The sequence below is a fragment of the Nicotiana sylvestris genome, chromosome 5 (genome assembly GCF_000393655.2).
Source record: "Nicotiana sylvestris chromosome 5, ASM39365v2, whole genome shotgun sequence".
NCBI lineage: Eukaryota > Viridiplantae > Streptophyta > Magnoliopsida > Solanales > Solanaceae > Nicotiana > Nicotiana sylvestris.
In genome coordinates, this window is record NC_091061.1 from 43,958,626 (window position 1) to 43,976,352 (window position 17,727).

Below are 17,727 nucleotides of genomic sequence, written 5' to 3' on the forward strand. Positions count from 1 at the left end.
GTCTGTCTAGGACAGGTGTACCCGAAATGAAAAAGACCATCCTGATGCATCTTACTTGCTACTTGTGCATTCATTTGCTTTGGATTTGCATGTTGACCAGCTTATAGGAGAAAGGTTGAGAGAAGGAAAGTCAATGTGAGGGTTGAGAGAGATAATTGTCTGTTTTTGAAAAATCAGCATACTAACCGAAATTTTGAAAGAAAAAAAAAAAAGAGGAATTTTTGTTTTGTTTTGAAAAAAAAAAGTTGGTTTTTGTTTTGTCAAAATCGCCCGAACTACGCCAGTCTAATTCTCACCAGATGTGGGATATGTAGGCAACCCTCATCGGGTCCAACTTCTCTTTTGCAAAATTGTCCTAAAAAGAACAAAAATTTTATGTTTATTGCAAATAAGTAAGGTGATGCCATAGCCGAATGTCCCTCAAAAGGGCGCCGGAAGGCTATTTTTGCAAGAACAACCATCTTTAGTCATTTTTAAAGGTTTTGGCCTGTTAGCCGACACAACCTTAAAATCTTCGTTTTCGAAGTGTTGAAAGGCCGTATTGGCAAAGCCAGATATTTTTATGAAAACTTTGAAAAAAATGGTCATTTTTCTTGAGTCAAAATGAGTCATAATTTTCTTTTAATGAAAATCACCCTAATAAATGTGCAGGATGAGCACAACTCAAAATGAACATTTCTCAGTCCGTGAAGAGATCCCTTTGGAGCTACATATGTGGTGGCATGATTTTGGGGATGACAACAGGAATGTTGTGACAAAAGCACTGGGTGGCCTCGTCGGGCTCTTGAAGGTTAAGCCAAGAAAGGACGTGGTTGAGGCCTTCATACCATTTTGGGACCCAGCACATAATGTATTCCACTTTACTGATTTCTAGTTAACTCCTACACTGGAAGAGATAGGAGGCTACACTGGTTTCGACGGGAATCTTAGAAATCAATACCCGGTGGCACCTAGAACAGTAAACCCTCACAAATTTTTGGATTTGTTAAGCATCAGTCGGGACATCCGAGACGGAAATTTGGCCAAAGGATTCCATACCTTCTACTTTCTGTACCAACGTTACGGGAATCCCCGTGGCTTCGAGACGCCAGATACCGGTCTTACTCACGCGGGAAACCAAGACTAGTGGGAAGCTCAGAGAGGATTAGCTTTTATAATGGCGTTCCTGGGTATTTTGATCTGCCCCAGAAAAGATGAGAATATAGAGTTGGGGCTCGTAGGGATAGCTGACTTTATGATGAAAAAGGCAAATGGGACCATAGTGCCGATGATTTTGGCAGAAATTTACCGAGCTCTGACCCTTTGTCGAGAAGGGGGAAAGTTCTTTGAAGGGTGCAATATGCTATTACAATTATGGATGGAGGAACACCTTTGCCACCATCCCGGATACTTGAATTGTGGTATGACTGGCCTTGAGTGCATTGAAAACATGAAAAGCGGGTAGAAGGTTATGAATTCCCGGATGGTACAGAAGCATGGCATGCCCACTTGAGATCCTTGACTGCAAACAAGATCGAATAGACGTTTGGTTGTCTCTCGGTCAGTGAAGTAATTTATATGTCGGTTGAGGTATGTTTTCTGCTGTTGATGGGTCTTCGGAGTATCCAGCCTTATGCCCCACACCGAGTTCTATGTCAGTTAGGCCGATATCAGACCATCCCATACGATGAGGATTTGAGTCAGCATGTTATTGATTTGGAACCAAAAGCCGTTTAACCAGAAGAAAAAGTGCGTCGGATTTGGCATCAGTACAGATTCTTAGAGCCTAGAACTCAAGTACGAGATCTATACAGAGGTGAGGTGGAGCCTAGTTACACTTCATGGTATGGTAAAAGATCCCGAGTTCATTAGGAGCCCGAAAGGTCCACAAAGAGACCCCATGTCCAACAATTTACCGATAGAGCACAGGTGCAAGGGGATCCAAAGGAAACGAGTACAGGGCTACCATAAACAAGTTGGAAAGGCAAGTCATGGATCTTCAGTTTGAAAATGGTTTGCAAGCCGCCACAAATGAGGGGGAAAAGAAAAAACTAACTCTAGAAAATGAATCCCTCAAAGCTCAAATCCGAAAGATGAAAATAGCTGCTAGAAACCCGAAAAGAAGCCGAGCGGATGAAAGGCTTATAAGTAGTCTGAAAAAGAAAGCCCTTGAGTGTCAAGATGACCTAGAAAAGTCTGAGACCAGTCTGGCGAAAGTCCGGGCTCAATTGGCGGAAAATGCAAAAGGTCGGACACAGTTTGTGCAACAAATGAAGAAAAAGTATGAAGTGACAATCACCAGCCTGAAAAGAAAAGTAACTACTCTTGAGAATGAGGCAGCCAAACAGGCTAAAGATTTCAAAGTTGATAGGGAACACTGTTATGATTTGATGGCTCAGATGGAGGAAGGAATACAATAGTTGCAAAATCAACACCTCCATGATACTCAGGTGTTAGAAGCCCGAAATCAACAGGTCGGGCGTCTACTTCAGGAAAAGGGTAGAATCCGAGAGCGGGTCAAAGCCATTGCCGACTACATTGTTGTGAAATGCCAAGCATGTGAAGATATGACTCGCACCACTTTATTCGCGGTAGTAATGATATTTGTCCGCCAGATAATAAGTGACTTGGAGAGGCTTCAAAGGGATCTTGACTATAGGCCCGTGGCGTGACCGAATGATGTCTCGCGGGCCCCAGGAGCATTTGAGGCATTAATGTATTCATGATTTTCATTGGAGTCTGTTAGTCTGTATTTTCTTTTATTGGAGTCTGTTAGTTTGTTTTCCAGTATGGGTTTTCATCTTTCTGCTAGGGTTTGTTAGTCTGTTTTGAGTCCTTCAGAGTCTGTTAATTTCCCATTTCGAGTCTGTTAGTTTTATAATCTGGTAGGATGAGTCGTTGTAATCAAAATTGTTTTATTTTATGGAAAAATTTGAAAATCCCAAAATGTTTTTGTTTATTTTTACATTTACCTCCAAGAACTACGCTTGGTCTGATTCATGCGGAGTCATGATACGTAGGCAATCTCCATAGGATTCGACCATAACCAAAAGAAAGAAAAGGAAAAAAAAAAGAGTAAAGAAGAAGAAAAAAGAGGAAAAACAAGAGAGAAAAAGAAAAGAAAAGAGAGAGAAAAATAAGAAACCGTGAGAAGGAAACAATGGCAAAACAAGAAAGAGACATCAAAAAATAAAAACAAAGAGAGAATAAGCAAATAAAGGCAAGAATAAAAGGGGGAAAAAGAGAAAAGAGAAGTTGCAAATGGAAATAAGGAAAAGTCGGGATGACGCAAGCAACCGATCAAATGCATAATAGAAACGGTTAACTGCTTAGGTGCATTCACTCCTCAAATGTGCGATTGCCTATCTATTAAAGCCCCTATCGCTAACTAGTTTGTTGTTGTCGTCAAGTAACATGCAGTTGGTTAAATTTGATTGGCATTCTGGCAACTCACTCCTACAACACCCGGTCCAAAAAAAAGGTGATCATGGCCAACCAGGAACTTGAGGCAAGTATTGTCGATCCGTCGAAAGAGGTGGAAGAATCGGAGGTTAATCTGAAAGATGAGTTGTATAAGTTGAAATAGCAAATGGCTGAAATGTACCAAGCATGGGCAAAAGGGCAGCACCGCCAGTTTATCCCCCCAACCCTGCTTATATCCCGCCGTTGGCCCAACCCCAGGAACCTCCCACTGTGAACTCATCTCCGGCCTTTCCCCTCTTACAACAATGCTATGGCACCACTTCCTATACATCACAAGCTCCCCCACCCAAACAAGTCCCATACCCTCCCCCACCAGTCACCCCTATTTTCGTGGCACCCCCACCTACTGCACTACATCGATCTTCCAGTGAGCCTCTATTCCAGACTCACGACAACCAATATTACCCCCCGGAGCCTATTTTCAAAGCTCCAGAACCCTACTCCTACACTCCTCATTTTGACCTCCCTGTGGAAGCTGAGAAACCACCTAAGAATCCTGAGTAGGAAGAGATGTTTAGGAAAGTTAAGAGCTTGGAACAATCATTCAGGAACATGCAGGGGTTGGGCAGTCAGGTAAGTGTGGCTTACAAATATCTATGTTTATTCCCAGAGGTTCAATTGTCGGCAAGGTTTAAGATGCCCAAGTTTGATTTGTATGATGGGCATGGTGATCCAGTGGCGCATTTGAGAGGTTTTTGTAGCAAAATGAGGGGAGCTGATGGGAAAGACGAGCTGCTAATGGTGTATTTCAGTTAAAGTCTGAGTGGTTCAGTGTTGGAATGGTATACTCGGCAGGATCACGAAAGATGGTACACATGGGATGATCTAGCCCAGGAATTTTCTTGTCACTTCCAGTACAATCTCGAGATTATTCCGGATCATATATCTTTGACGAAACTTGAGAAAAAGCACAATGAAAGTTTCATAGAGTATGGTTTTCGTTGGAGAGAGCAAGCAGCGAGGGTTGACCCTCCAATGAAAGAAAGTGAAATGGTGGATTATTTTCTACAGGCCTTAGAGCCTACTTATTACGGTTATCTGGTATCAGCTATAGGCAAGTCCTTCAATGAAGTGGTTAATATGGCGGTATGATAGAAGAAGGGCTCAAGACAAACAAAATCATGAGCTATTTGGCGATAAAGGCAACCACCCAGGCCATTCAAAGTGGAACTGGGAGAGTAATTGGAAAGAAGAAGAAAGAGGATGTCGCAACAGTTGAGTTAGGAGCTTGGTTTGGGCCCAGAGGTTCACCTCACCACTATCATCAGCCTCGTCCCCACCACCAAACCTACCCCCATACCCCGTATAATCCACCCCAACACTACTACTCACCGCCAGACCCCCGTTTTTCTATCCTCCATGCCCAAACATACAACCAACCTCCGGCCCACGTAAAATGGCGTACGCCAGTCCCACAAAATACATACCCAGCTCCAGAAAATGCCTACCTACCCCCAAGAGCCTACCAAAACCCTCCTGGATCAGGTTTCTGGCCCAACCAAGCATTTAAGAATGAGAGGTTAAAGAAGAAGAAAATATTCACTCTATTGGGAGAATCCTATACCAGTTTGTTCCACAGGTTGAGACAATTGGGTATGCTGAGTCCGATCAAGCCAAAACTGCCAAATCCTCTCCCGAGGAATCTTGATCATTCTATAAGTTGCGAATATTGTTCTGGTGCTCCGGGGCACGACACAGAGAAATACTGGCAATTGAAAACAGCTATTTAAGAGCTCATTGATACTAATTGGATTAAGGTCCAAGCTCCGGAGGCGCCCAATATCAACCAGAATCCGTTGTCAGCCCATCATGAGACAAATATGATGGAGATAGTACATATAGGGAGCCTAAAAATCCTGCACAGACCGTCATGATGATTCGGTCCAGTGAAGTCAGGCCGGTTAAAAAGCCAACAAGTGAGAAATCAGTGATCAGGTTGAGCTGGGCAAACAGTGAACCATCTGCAGTAGTCGAGAAGGGGAACCCAAGTGATGTGGCAGTAAAACAAAAAAAGAGCAAAAGTGGTTATGCCAGGAGTGGCGAACAAGCCCGTTGTAATTGTGGAGGGTGCCCGCACAGATCCTGTCATTATCAAGCCGGTAACTCAATTACCAATAGTCAACAATAAGGCGGTCCCGTGGAATTATGAATGAGTGACAGTGACTTACAAGGGGAAAGAGGTTAAAGAAGAAGTTTGTGAGACCCATGGTTTGACTCGATCAGGGAAATACTTTGCCCCCGAAGAGTTGAGAAAAGCTAAGATCTCCAAAGATAACCCGGTGCTAGTGAAGAAAGCTGTGACCGAGGAAGAAGCAAAGGAATTCTTGAGAAGATGAAAGTGCAGGACTATTCCATTGTGGAGCAGTTGAGGAAGACACCGGCTCATATTTCACTATTGTCATTATTGATCCATTCAAACGAGCACCGTCGGGCTTTGATGAAGATCCTAAATGAGGCCCACGTTCCTGACAAAATCTCAGTAAACCACTTGAAAAAGATAGCTAACAAGATATTTGAGGTAAACAGAGTCACTTTTTCTGATGATGAGTTGCCCGTGGAGGGTACTGAGCACAATAGATCCCTCTATCTTACGGTGAAATGCGAAGATTCCGTAGTTACTCGGGTACTGGTAGACAATGGTTCTAGTGCAAACATTTTCCCTCTCTCCACTCTGAACAAGTTGAAGATGGATGATGAAAGAATTCACAAGAACATTATCTGCATTCGGGGATTCGACGGTGGAGGGAAAGATTCAGTTGGGGACATAGTGCTTGAGCTTACAATAGGGCCAGTTGAATTTACCATGAAGTTCCAGGTGCTCGATGTGGTTGTTTCTTACAATCTGCTATTAGGTTAACCCTGGATTCATGCTGCCAAAGTAGTCTCGTCTACTCTGCATCAAATGGTCAAGTTTGAATGGGATAGACAGGAAATTATTGTGCACGGCGAAGATAATTTGTGTGTTCCCAGTGATGCCATTGTTCTGTTCATAGAGTTTGAAGACGACAAGGGGCCATGGGTTTATCAGGTTTTTGACACGGTATCGGTATAGAAAATTCCAGAAGGGAAGTGCGTTCCAACTCTGAGGGTAGCTGTTGCATCAATCATGGTAGTCGTTGAAATGTTGAAGATAGGTTTTGTAACCGGCAAGGGTTTGGATGCATCTCTGCAAGGTATCGTACGGCCGGTGTCTCTCCCCAAAAACTTGGATACATTTGGTTTGGGGTTCAAGCCTATAGTTGCGGATGTGAAAAGAGACAAAAAGTTGAAACAGATGGCCTGGGTCCTCCCAAAGCCCGCCCCACGGCTCTCCAGATCATTTGTCAGGCCTGGCACCAAGAAACGCCTAGTAACAACAGTTCCCAGTTTTGTGGTTGGTCCTGATAAAGAGTTGATTGAAAGGTTCGAGAAGTTATTCGATGATGAGAACATGGTGGAAGCTGGAGAGGGTTCTAGCAAGGCGGATGTGCAATTTGTTGGGCCCAGTGCAAAGATTAACAATTGGGAAGGTACTCCTCTCCCCACCAGGAAGGAGTTTTGCTAGTTTGCTTTGATTTTGTTTCAGTTTATCTGGATTATTCTAGGGTTGTAATTCAGATTCTATGTTCCGTCCGTTTGGATGTATAAACCTTGTTATCTTTTAATTTCAATGAAATGCAATTTCCCTTTTTCTTCATTCCTGATAGTTTTATTTTTGTTTTCTTTTCTTCCTTGTACAATTCTTTTTATGCTGGTTTCAATAACATGATATGCATGAAGAATATTCGGCCCAGTCCTAAAAGTCAATCTAATTATAAAATAGTAATTCAAAAAATAGAGCGTGATGATGAATCAGAATATGATGAGGATGAGGCCTTTGAAGAGGTTAGTAAAGAATTAAGCCATTTTGAAGAAAAACCCAAGCCTAACCTGAGTGATACAGAAGCAATCAATTTAGGGGACCCAGATAATATCAGAGAAACTAAGATAAGTGTCCATCTTGAACCTCAACTCAGGGAGGAGATAATTAAAGCATTGTTTGAGTATAAAGATATTTTTGCATGGTCATATGACGACATGCTGGGTCTAAGCACTGACTTGGTGGTTCACAAATTGCCTACTGACCCCGGCATTCCCTCCTATCAAGCAGAAGCTGAGGAAATTTAAAACTGATATGAGTGTGAAGATCAAAGAAGAGGTCACCAAGCAGTTCGATGCAAAAGTCATTCGGGTCACTCGGTATCCCACTTGGCTAGCCAATGTAGTACCTGTGCCAAAGATGGATGGCAAGACCAGGGTGTGTGTTGATTACCGTGATCTCAACAAGGAGAGTCCCAAGGACAACTTTCCACTGCCAAATATCCGCATTTTGATTGACAATTGCGCCAAACATGAGATTGGATCTTTTGTGGATTGTTATGCGGGCTATCATCAGATCCTAATGGATGAGGAAGATGCAGAGAAGACGTCATTCATCACGCCATGGGGAACATACTGCTACAGGGTTATGCCTTTCGGTTTGAAAAATGTTGGGGCAACTTACATGAGGGAAATGGAAACCATATTCCATGACATGATACACAAGGAGATCGAGGTTTATGTGGATGATGTAATCATAAAGTCTAGAAAGTAGTCTGATCATGTCAGAGATTTGAGAAAATTCTTCCAAAGGATTCGCAGGTACAATCTTAAGCTCAATCCTGCAAAATGTGCATTTGGTGTGCCGTCTGGAAAATTGTTGGGATTCATAGTCAGCCGTCGAGGTATTAAATTGGACCCGTCAAAGATCAAAGCTATCCAAGAATTGTCACCTCCAAGGAACAAAACTGAGGTGATGAGTTTATTAGGGAGGCTGAATTACATCATCAGGTTTATTGCTTAGATTACGACAACTTGTAAGCCTATCTTCAAATTGTTGAAGAAGGATGTTGCGGTCAAATGGACAGATGAGTGTCAAGAAGCATTTGATAAGATAAAGGGGTACTTGTCAAACCTACCTGTGTTGGTGCTACCAGAACCGGGGAGACCTTTGATTCTATATTTGACGGTCCTGGACAATTCATTTGGTTGTGTGTTGGGTCAGCATGACATCACTGATAGGAAGGAGCATGCCATCTATTATCTCAGCAAGAAGTTCACATCTTATGAGTTTAAGTACACTCAACTTGAGAGGACATGTTGTGCCCTAACTTGGGTAGCACAGAAGTTGAAGCGCTATTTGTCATCTTACACTACCTACCTCATCTCTCATTTGGATCCGTTAAAGTATATCTTTCAGAAGCCTATGCCTACCGGGAGGCTAGCAGTGGCAGATCTTGCTTATAGATTTTGACATCGTCTATGTGACTAGGACTGCGATGAAAGCCCATGCATTGGCTGAGAACCCAGTGGATGAAGAATATGAGCCTTTGAAGACTCACTTCCCTGATGAAGAGGTAATACATATTGATGAGTTGGAACCAGTTGGAGAGCCAGGGTGGAAACTTTTCTTTAAAAGCTGCTAACATAAAGGGCGTTGGGATAGGAGCCGTACTTATTTCTGAAACGGGGCATCACTACCCCGTTACAGCTCAACTTCGTTTCCACTGTACTAACAACATGGCTGAGTACGAGGCATGCATTTTGGGTTTGAGGTTAGCTGCAGACATGGGTGTCCAGGAAGTCTTGGTCTTGGGAGACTCGGACCTTCTGGTACACCAGATCCAAGGGGAATGAGAAACACGGGATTTAAAACTCATACCGTACCGGTAATGTTTACATGATCTTTGTCAATGGTTTCGATCAATAGAGTTCAGGCATATTCCAAGGATCCATAATGAGGTTGCTGATACTTTGGCTACCTTGGCATTAATGTTACATCATCCAGATAAGGATTATGTGGACCCTTTGCATATTCAGGTCCATGATCAGCATTCTTACTGTAATGTGGTGGAAGAAGAACTTGATGATGAGCCTTGGTTTCATGATATCAAGGAATATATCAGGATGGGGGTGTATCCAGTACAAGCCACAGGTGATCAAAAGAGAACAATTCGGCAATTGGCAAGTGGATTTTTCTTCAGCGGAGGGGTTTTGTACAAAAGGACTCCGGATCTTGGATTGTTGAGATGTATAGATGCTAGACAGGCCACAACTATCATGACCAAAGTACATTCTGGAGTCTGTGGACCGTATATGAGTGGGTATGTGCTGGCAAAGAAGATTCTCCGAGCAGGTTATTATTGGCTCACTATGGAGCGAGATTGTATCAGTTTCGTGCGTAAGTGTCATCAGTGCCAAGTGAACGGAGATTTGATTCATTCTCCACCATCTGAATTGCACACAATGTCTGCACCATGGCCTTTTGTTGCGTAGGGCATGGATGTCATTGGGCTAGTTGAGCCAGCAACATCAAATGGGCACAGGTTCATTCTGGTGGCCATCGATTATTTCACCAAGTGGGTTGAGGCTAAAACGTTCAAGTCTGTGACCAAGAAAGCAGTGGTCGATTTTGTGCACTCAAATATCATTTGCCGGTTTGGGATCCCAAAGGTGATCATTACAGATAATGGTGCTAATGTCAATAGTCATCTGATGAAAGAGGTATGCCAGCAGTTCAAGATTACGCATTGCAATTCCACCCTTTACCGCCCCAAGGCGAATGGAGCAGTCAAAGTGGCCAACAAGAACATAAAAAAGATACTTCGGAAAATGGTAGAGGGTTCCAGACAATGGCATGAAAAGCTACCATTTGCATTGTTGGGCTATCGCAACACTGTTCGTACTTCAGTAGGGGAAACTCCTTACTTGCTCGTGTACGACACTGAAGCAGTGATACCCGCAAAAATTGAAATCCCATCTCTTCGGATTGTCGCAGCAGCCAAAATTGACGATGATGAATGTGTTAAAACCCGCCTGGAACAATTGAGTTTGATCGATGAGAAAAGGTTGGCAGCAGTATGTCATGGCCAGTTGTATCAATAGAGAATGGCAAGAGCATATAATAAGAAGGTGCGTCCTCGGAAGTTTGAAGTGGGTCAACAAGTGTTGAGACGTATCCTTCCACATTAGGCCGAGGCTAAAGGCAAGTTCGTCCCAAATTGGCAGGGGTCGTTCATCGTAACTAGAGTGTTGTCCAATGGTGCTTTGTATTTAACAGACATGGAAGACAAGTGTGTAGAAATGGCCATCAATTCCGATGCGGTCAAGAGATATTATGTATGATTTCCTTGTTTAAATTGTATTTGTTTGTACTTGGGAAGTTTTGAAGATTGGAATGACGAAGGCATTTTGTTCTGCTATCTAAACACTTTATCCTTTGTTATCCCCTTGAGCCTTATTTATTTCCTTTCCTACCCCTCTTTTGGAATCAGTAGCAAAGATCATAAGCGCAAGTGCGAAGGATGAGTAAAGGAAAAAAAGAAAAGAAAAGAATGAAAAGAGAGGGAAAAAGGAAGGAAAGAAAAAGAAAGAAAAAAAAGAGAAAGAAAAGAAATAGGGAAAAAACAACAAAAAGAGAAAAAAGAAGAAAGAAGAGAAAGAACATAAAAGAAAAATCACAACAACAAAGCAATTTCTACGACATGAACTACGTTTGACCTGATTCCTTTTAAGGATACGTAGGCAGCCTCACGGTTCGGTCCCACCAAAATAAAATCCCAAAAGTCCCCAAACAAAGAAACTGGGGCAGAAGTTGCGGTTGTAAGAAATATGATTCCGAAAGCTGTAATTTTTAAACCCATTTGAATTGTTTTGAGCCTTATTGATACCCTTTCTTTCTAACCCTATCCAAAAGCCCACGTTACGGTCCAAAGAAATACCTTCCGATCAGTCTTCGAGAAATGCCAAGTCAAGCAAGGAGAGGTAATTCATATCAGGGGCAACACCTTGGTCCAAGCAGAAAATGTTGAAATGAGAGTCTTATTGGTAAAAACCCTCACGGGCATCGTAAGGAGACGGTAGCTGAGAGAAATAAAAATGAGAGAGTTTTGTTGGTGAAAACCCTCACGGGCACCGTAAGGCAAAAGTCAGTTGAGAGATGAACAAATGAGAGAGGCTTGTTGGTGAAAACTCTTCAGGGCACCGCAGGCCGAACAAGGTCAAGGTTTTGGTGAAGAAATCAGGTAATGGAAATTCCGGAGAAATAAAATGTGGCAACTGAAAGTTGATTGGTTGGACAGACTGGGCTAATTAATCCGAAATGCATATCATGATCATTGGTACCAACTGTTCCGCTCAAATAAGTCTCTTTCCTTTTTCCTTTTTAGCAAGTCATCCAGTTTTGGATTTTCTTTATCCTTAATTCTCAAGGTCATTCCATTTCAGTTCTTTTGGGTTTCATTTCTCTAAGATGTTTCAATGTCAGTCTTGGTCAAGCAAATAAGAAAGGATTTCAAAGCTTACTACCAACTTCAAAAATTATAAAGCATAGTGTGGCCAGAACATACCAAAGATAGTATGATGTAAAGTGGGATATAAAGTGCCAGCGAAAGTTCCATCGGTGGAATGAGTTAGTAATTTCATGGGAGATGCAGAGGTTCAGATAAAGGGGCCAAAGGTGTAAAACAACGGTTCGGGTATAGAACACTTGGGTCATCCGAGGTCACGTGGGTTGAAAGTCAGTTAGAAAGTCAAGCGGTTCAGGGCCAGTTCGAGGAAGCCAGTCAAAACAAAGCACGATAGCGGAGAGACCTTCAGCAAGAATGCCATCGACTAACCACCACATTTTAAACTGACAAGATTTTTCTTTGATTGAAACAGGGGCAGAAGGTTTCGTTGTTTCAGAGAAACCCTCCTTAAGGAAAGGCAAGCACCAGACAGGTTTGACCGTAAACTTTCAGGACCCGCCTGGATAATGAAATTTATTTGAAGTTCTCAGGGCCCTCCTGGAAAATGGGACCTAGTTTAAAATTCAAAACAATTATGAGTAGCAAAATCTAGCATAAATGTACCCCAAAGGAATATAAATTGGCTTCAAAGTTTTCATGCTTGAGATAAGATTCAATTAAGAACTTTCAGGACCCTCCTGAATAATGGGACTTAGCTTTAGGATTTCCGTTAGATAACAAGATTTAGCGTAAGTTCTGTTGTAGGGTAGTATAATTCAGCCATAAAAGTTGTCATTCTTAAGATAATACTTGATGTTTGACTTTCAGGACCCTCCTGGATAGTGGGATGTAGTTTTAAGTTCTGCTTGGATAACAAGACGTAACAAAATGTAATACCTTTAGAAGATGTAATTTAGATTCAACGCTGTCAGTAACTAGGAGTTTTCAGGACCCTCCTGGATAATGGGATTTAGCTTTCAAATTCATAGAGATACTTGGTAACATGATTCAATTAACACTCACAGATGCGTCCAGCACCAAACTGGGGTAGGAAAATTTGTTTTGTTTTGTTCGTTTTGTTGTAATCAGGTTCAAAGGTAGCAGTTTCAGAGGAGCAGTTCAAGTTTCGGCAATCAGGTGCCCACCTGGAGAGCACGGGAATACAGTTAAAGTTTTAGCAATCAGGCGCCCACCTAGAGAGCACGAGAATATAGTTCAAGTTTTGGCAATCATGCGCCCGCCTGGAGAACACGGGAATACAGTTTATGTTCAGCAATCAGGCGCCCACCTGGAGATCACGGGAATACAGTTCAAGTTTTGGCAATCAGGCGCCCACCTGGAGAGCACAGGAATACAGTTCAAGTTCAGCAATCAGGCGCCCACTGGAGAGCACGGGAATATAGTTCAAGTTTTGACAATCAAGCGCCCACCTGGAGAGCACAGGAATACAGTTCAAGTTCAGCAATTAGGCGCCCACCTGGAGAGCACGGGAATACAGTTAAAGTTTTGGCAATCAGGCGCCCACCTAGAGAGCACAGGAATATAGTTCAAGTTTTGGCAATCAGCCGCCCACTTGGAGAGCACGGGAATACAGTTCATGTTTTAGCAATCAGGCGCCCACCTGGAGAGCACGGGAATAAAGTTCAAGTTCAGCAATCAGGCGCCCACCTGGAGAGCACGGAAATACAGTTCAAGTTCAGCAATCAGGCACTAACCTGGAGAGCATGAGAATACAGTCAAGGTCTTGGCAATCAGGCGCCTACCTGGAAAGCAGGGGAATAAAGATAAAATTTTGGCAATCAGGCGATCACCTAGAGAGCAAGGGAGAATAACACCAGTTTTAAGGAAGGGAAACAATTTAAGTGTCGGTAATCAGGCGTCCACCTGGAGAAAAGGAAAGCATCTCAGATTATAATTCGAGTTCAGTAATCAGGCGTCCACCTGAAGAAAAGGGAAAGCATCTCAAATTACAATTCAAGTCAGCAACAAAAGAAGCTCGCGGCAAGAATGCAAGTCAGCAGTCCGAGGTGATCAACAGAAATTAGTCACAATAAAGAAAAAAAGAGAAAGGCAAGAAGTTAATACAAATGTAGAAGTTGATGAAAGATATGAGCTTCTCAAAACATGGCCGGGGTCACAAGCACTGCATGCCCGGTTTTGATCCGAAAAGCTGAAGAAGAACGAGCTAGCACCTGCAACTAGCAAGCGTCAAGGTTTAAATCCAAAGTCTGCATGAAGAACCATTCAAGACTCAAGATCAAGCTTCAGAAGACTTATAGATAGGAATCTTGTAACTCGTAGTTGATAGGCTTAGCTAGTCTTTTTCATGTTTTGATTTTTTATGTAACATCAGGACTACGGACCGGAACCTCGGCGGAACGGCATCTCGACCGGCTCTCCGCCTCGGCATACTCCATCATCTCACTCACCTCTGAACTATATGTGACCTGATTCCTTTATAGCCAAGGATATGTAGGCAGCTCAGATGCTAGGGCTCGGTCACATTCCCTTCTCTTTTAGTTTTAGTCTCTCCAAATAAGGGTCGGGTAAAAAAACCTATCTAGTCATTCTTTGTCCGAAAACTCTTCGTGTTTTCAGTCAAAAAGGAGCAGCTGTAGACATGTGATTTTTGACTCTTCCCAAGATTTTTCATATTTTAGCACGTAAATATTTAATTTAGGCCTAATATAGCTATTTCAGCTCATTTTTACTCTTTTACTTTTATTTTATTACAAGAAAACAAAAATTACAAAAAATAGGTTCGTTAATGTTTTGTAGTCATTTTTAATCTTGAAAAAATACCAAAAAAATAGTTTTGTTTTAACATTCAGTCTTATTTTAATAATTATTTTTACTTAAGTAGGGCTAATTAATATTTTTGATAATATTTCTATGTGGATAAATTTTTAGTTAATTAAGCTAATTTTAAGCATAGCTAATACAATTAGGCCCTTAACTTAGCTAATTTCCTGTTGTATGTCTAAGTTAATTAGGTCATCCACTTTCTTGTGTTTTGATTGCATATTAAAGGTTCCGGGTTTCTTATCTTGGGAATTTTGGGTCAGTTCTTAATTTGGGGATCCCTGATTGTCTTTAATTGGTTCTGAAAATCAAAAAGCCCAAGTGGGGTCATGTTTGGGTTTGCAGACCCATGACCCATTTGAGGATCAGGGTAATTTCAGGGGTTGTGGGGGATAGTTTAGAAAATTGGCTTGGGGAATCTTTAGTGTAACAGATTGAGAAGCTTCCAGAAAATGGGATTGTGGGCTGTTTTTGAAATTCTGATAATTAACTAGGGGTATGGGAGCTAAAATAAAAATTGAAAAAGGGGCAAAATGCAAAGACCGAGGTCTGTTGTTGTCCTACTCTTTTGCCTATAAAGGCACATTTCCTTGTCATTCAAGGCAGACTTTGAAGGGAAAAATCCAGAAAAAATAAAAAAAAACGGCTGAAAATTTTAGTAAAGCATTGTTCCATTGATTTTTGTGATTTCTGAAGTTATCCAATTCTGAAACAATTTCTGGTGTATCTGGGGCTAAAATGTCTTGAGTTTTGGGTTTGTGGAAGCTTGGTTTGGACTATTTGGTTCGAATATTGTTTCACTGCTGAGACCAAAACTGAGTTATGCTGCTATTGATTGCTGATCCTTCACTTCTTTTGTTTCCCTTTTTCATTTCCAGGTACACATTTCTACATTCCGCCTAAAGTAAAGCTGGATTTGGAAAAAAAAATGGAAATCTAGAGCTTTGAGAAATAGTCACAATAGTTATGTTCATAGTTTGGCTCACTTGTTTGCTTGTTTTTTTTTCATTTAGAGAGTTTTGCTTACTATCTTTCTACCTCTGAATATGTAATTAGAGACTGAGATTCTGAATATTGTATGCTATCTGGTAATTGGGATTGGTGTCCATTTAGTCTAGCCTCCTAAATGTAGTCATTTGTGTTACTCATTTTGTTTTAAGGTCTGGATTTGAACCTGTTTAAATACGGCTGATACAGGATGTTTTTGGACTCTTAAATGTGTATTAGGTAAGGTTTTTAAGTCTGTTGTAGTATGGATCTTGTATGCAAGTTGGATTGAGGGTTCAATACTATAGCTTCTGAGTTTGATTTGTGTAATAAATCTCAATGTTAGTGCATGTCTCCTTTCCTATAATAGAGATCTAGACTTGTTTCTTTGTTTTTCTTTAGATCTAGTTTAAATTGGTTTCAGGTTCAGCTAAGTTTTTTCAGAATCTGAGTCTTGTATCACAGTCTTTTGTCACATTGTCTTTTAGAATTCGAGTGAGGCATTAGTGTTCTTGAAAAACTATGATTCAAACAATGAATTTATGGTTTTGACAAGTTACCAACTTGCTATAATATGTTTATGACTATCTTATTTGAAATCAAGACCTGGATTCTTGTTCTTGTCCAGTGTTTAGTTTTTTTAGAAAATAATGATCATTTGGGGTATTGCTGCAAGCCATTTTTTATCCGTTGTTATGCGCACTTGAAGACTCGATTTAGAGTCTTGCATTCATTGATGTCAAGCTTACAAGGATCTGGGCTATCCTGGGCCAATGTTTATGTTTTCAAGTAATGAGGCCATATAAGTTTAAGGTAGACTCAGGCCCAAATCACGTTAGAAATTTGGAGATTCAGTTTAGTTGTTGCATTTTAATTAATCAATGGTTCAGAAAATGAAAATGTTAGTTTAATTATGAGGCTCATGTAGTTTTAGCCGATGGATATCTAATGGCTTGCCTCCGATTGTTGGCTTGTGAACGTTGGGCCTTAAGCCAAGCCCAAGCAGTCCCTTTAAATAATCCGCCCTTTTCTTTTAAAAGGTATTTCTATTTAGTTGGACCGTAATAGAATCTCTGCCCCATTAACGTTTGGATGATTAGTCGGTCCTTTAAATTAATCGAGGTGGGCCATAAGTAAATGAGATCAATTAGTTCATGGCCCTCACGAGTTAGCTTAGAAACCTTTTGGTTAGAACAAATCGAGGGGTGCCGTGCCAAACAAAATGACAATCGTATGGCCCTCATTTATTTAACCTTATTTTAATCCTTAGAACTCGAGGCGTGCCATTTAGCAAATTTTCCATGTCCCTCGCAAAGTTAAAAACGCGTAGTCGCTTTAGGCGCGTTATTTTAATAATTAACTTCCTTAAACTCGAGTGTGCATTTCATGTGACTCAAATATAAATCTTAACAACGTTAAATAAAATATGTCTTGGACTGCTGGTGCATTTCATGTGGCGCAGTCCAAAGATGTGTTTTAGATAACGTTGAAATCTTACTTAGAATAATTAAAAGCGATTTTAAAGCAAAAATGCACATAGGCTTTAAAAGTGTTTTAAATTTGATAAATAGGCCAATAATAACAGTTGAGTGACCGTGCTAGAACCACGGAACTCGGGAATGCCTAACACCTTCTCCCGGGTTAATAGAATTCCTCGATTAGAGATTTGAATCGGTGGCTTGGGATACCATAATTATCCTAAGTGGCGACTCTGCATTTTTAATAAAAATGATCCCGTTTCGATTGTCACTTTAAGTTGGAAAAAACTCCCTTATATACCCCTTTACGGGGGTGTAGGAAAAAGGAGGTGTGACACATTGCATAGGCCAAAAGGCATCCTCCGAAAAGCATAAATTCCATATGGACATGTGAAGGAGGTCTTCTCTCTGTCCTCTGGTGAAATAGAGATTTAGTTGTACCCTGAGTACCCATCCAGAAAACAGAAGTGGGATCTCCCTGCCAGTCTGTCAAGCATCTGATCAATGAAGGGAAGTGAGAAGTGGTCTTTCCGGGTGGCCATATTTAATTTCCTATAGTACATACAAATTCTCCAGCCTATGACGGTTCTTGTATAGATCAACTCATTGTTATCATTTTTGACCACCGTCATACCACCCTTCTTAGGAACACATTGCACCCGGCTAAACCAATTGCTGTCAGAGATGGGGAAAATGATTCCCGCATCCAACCA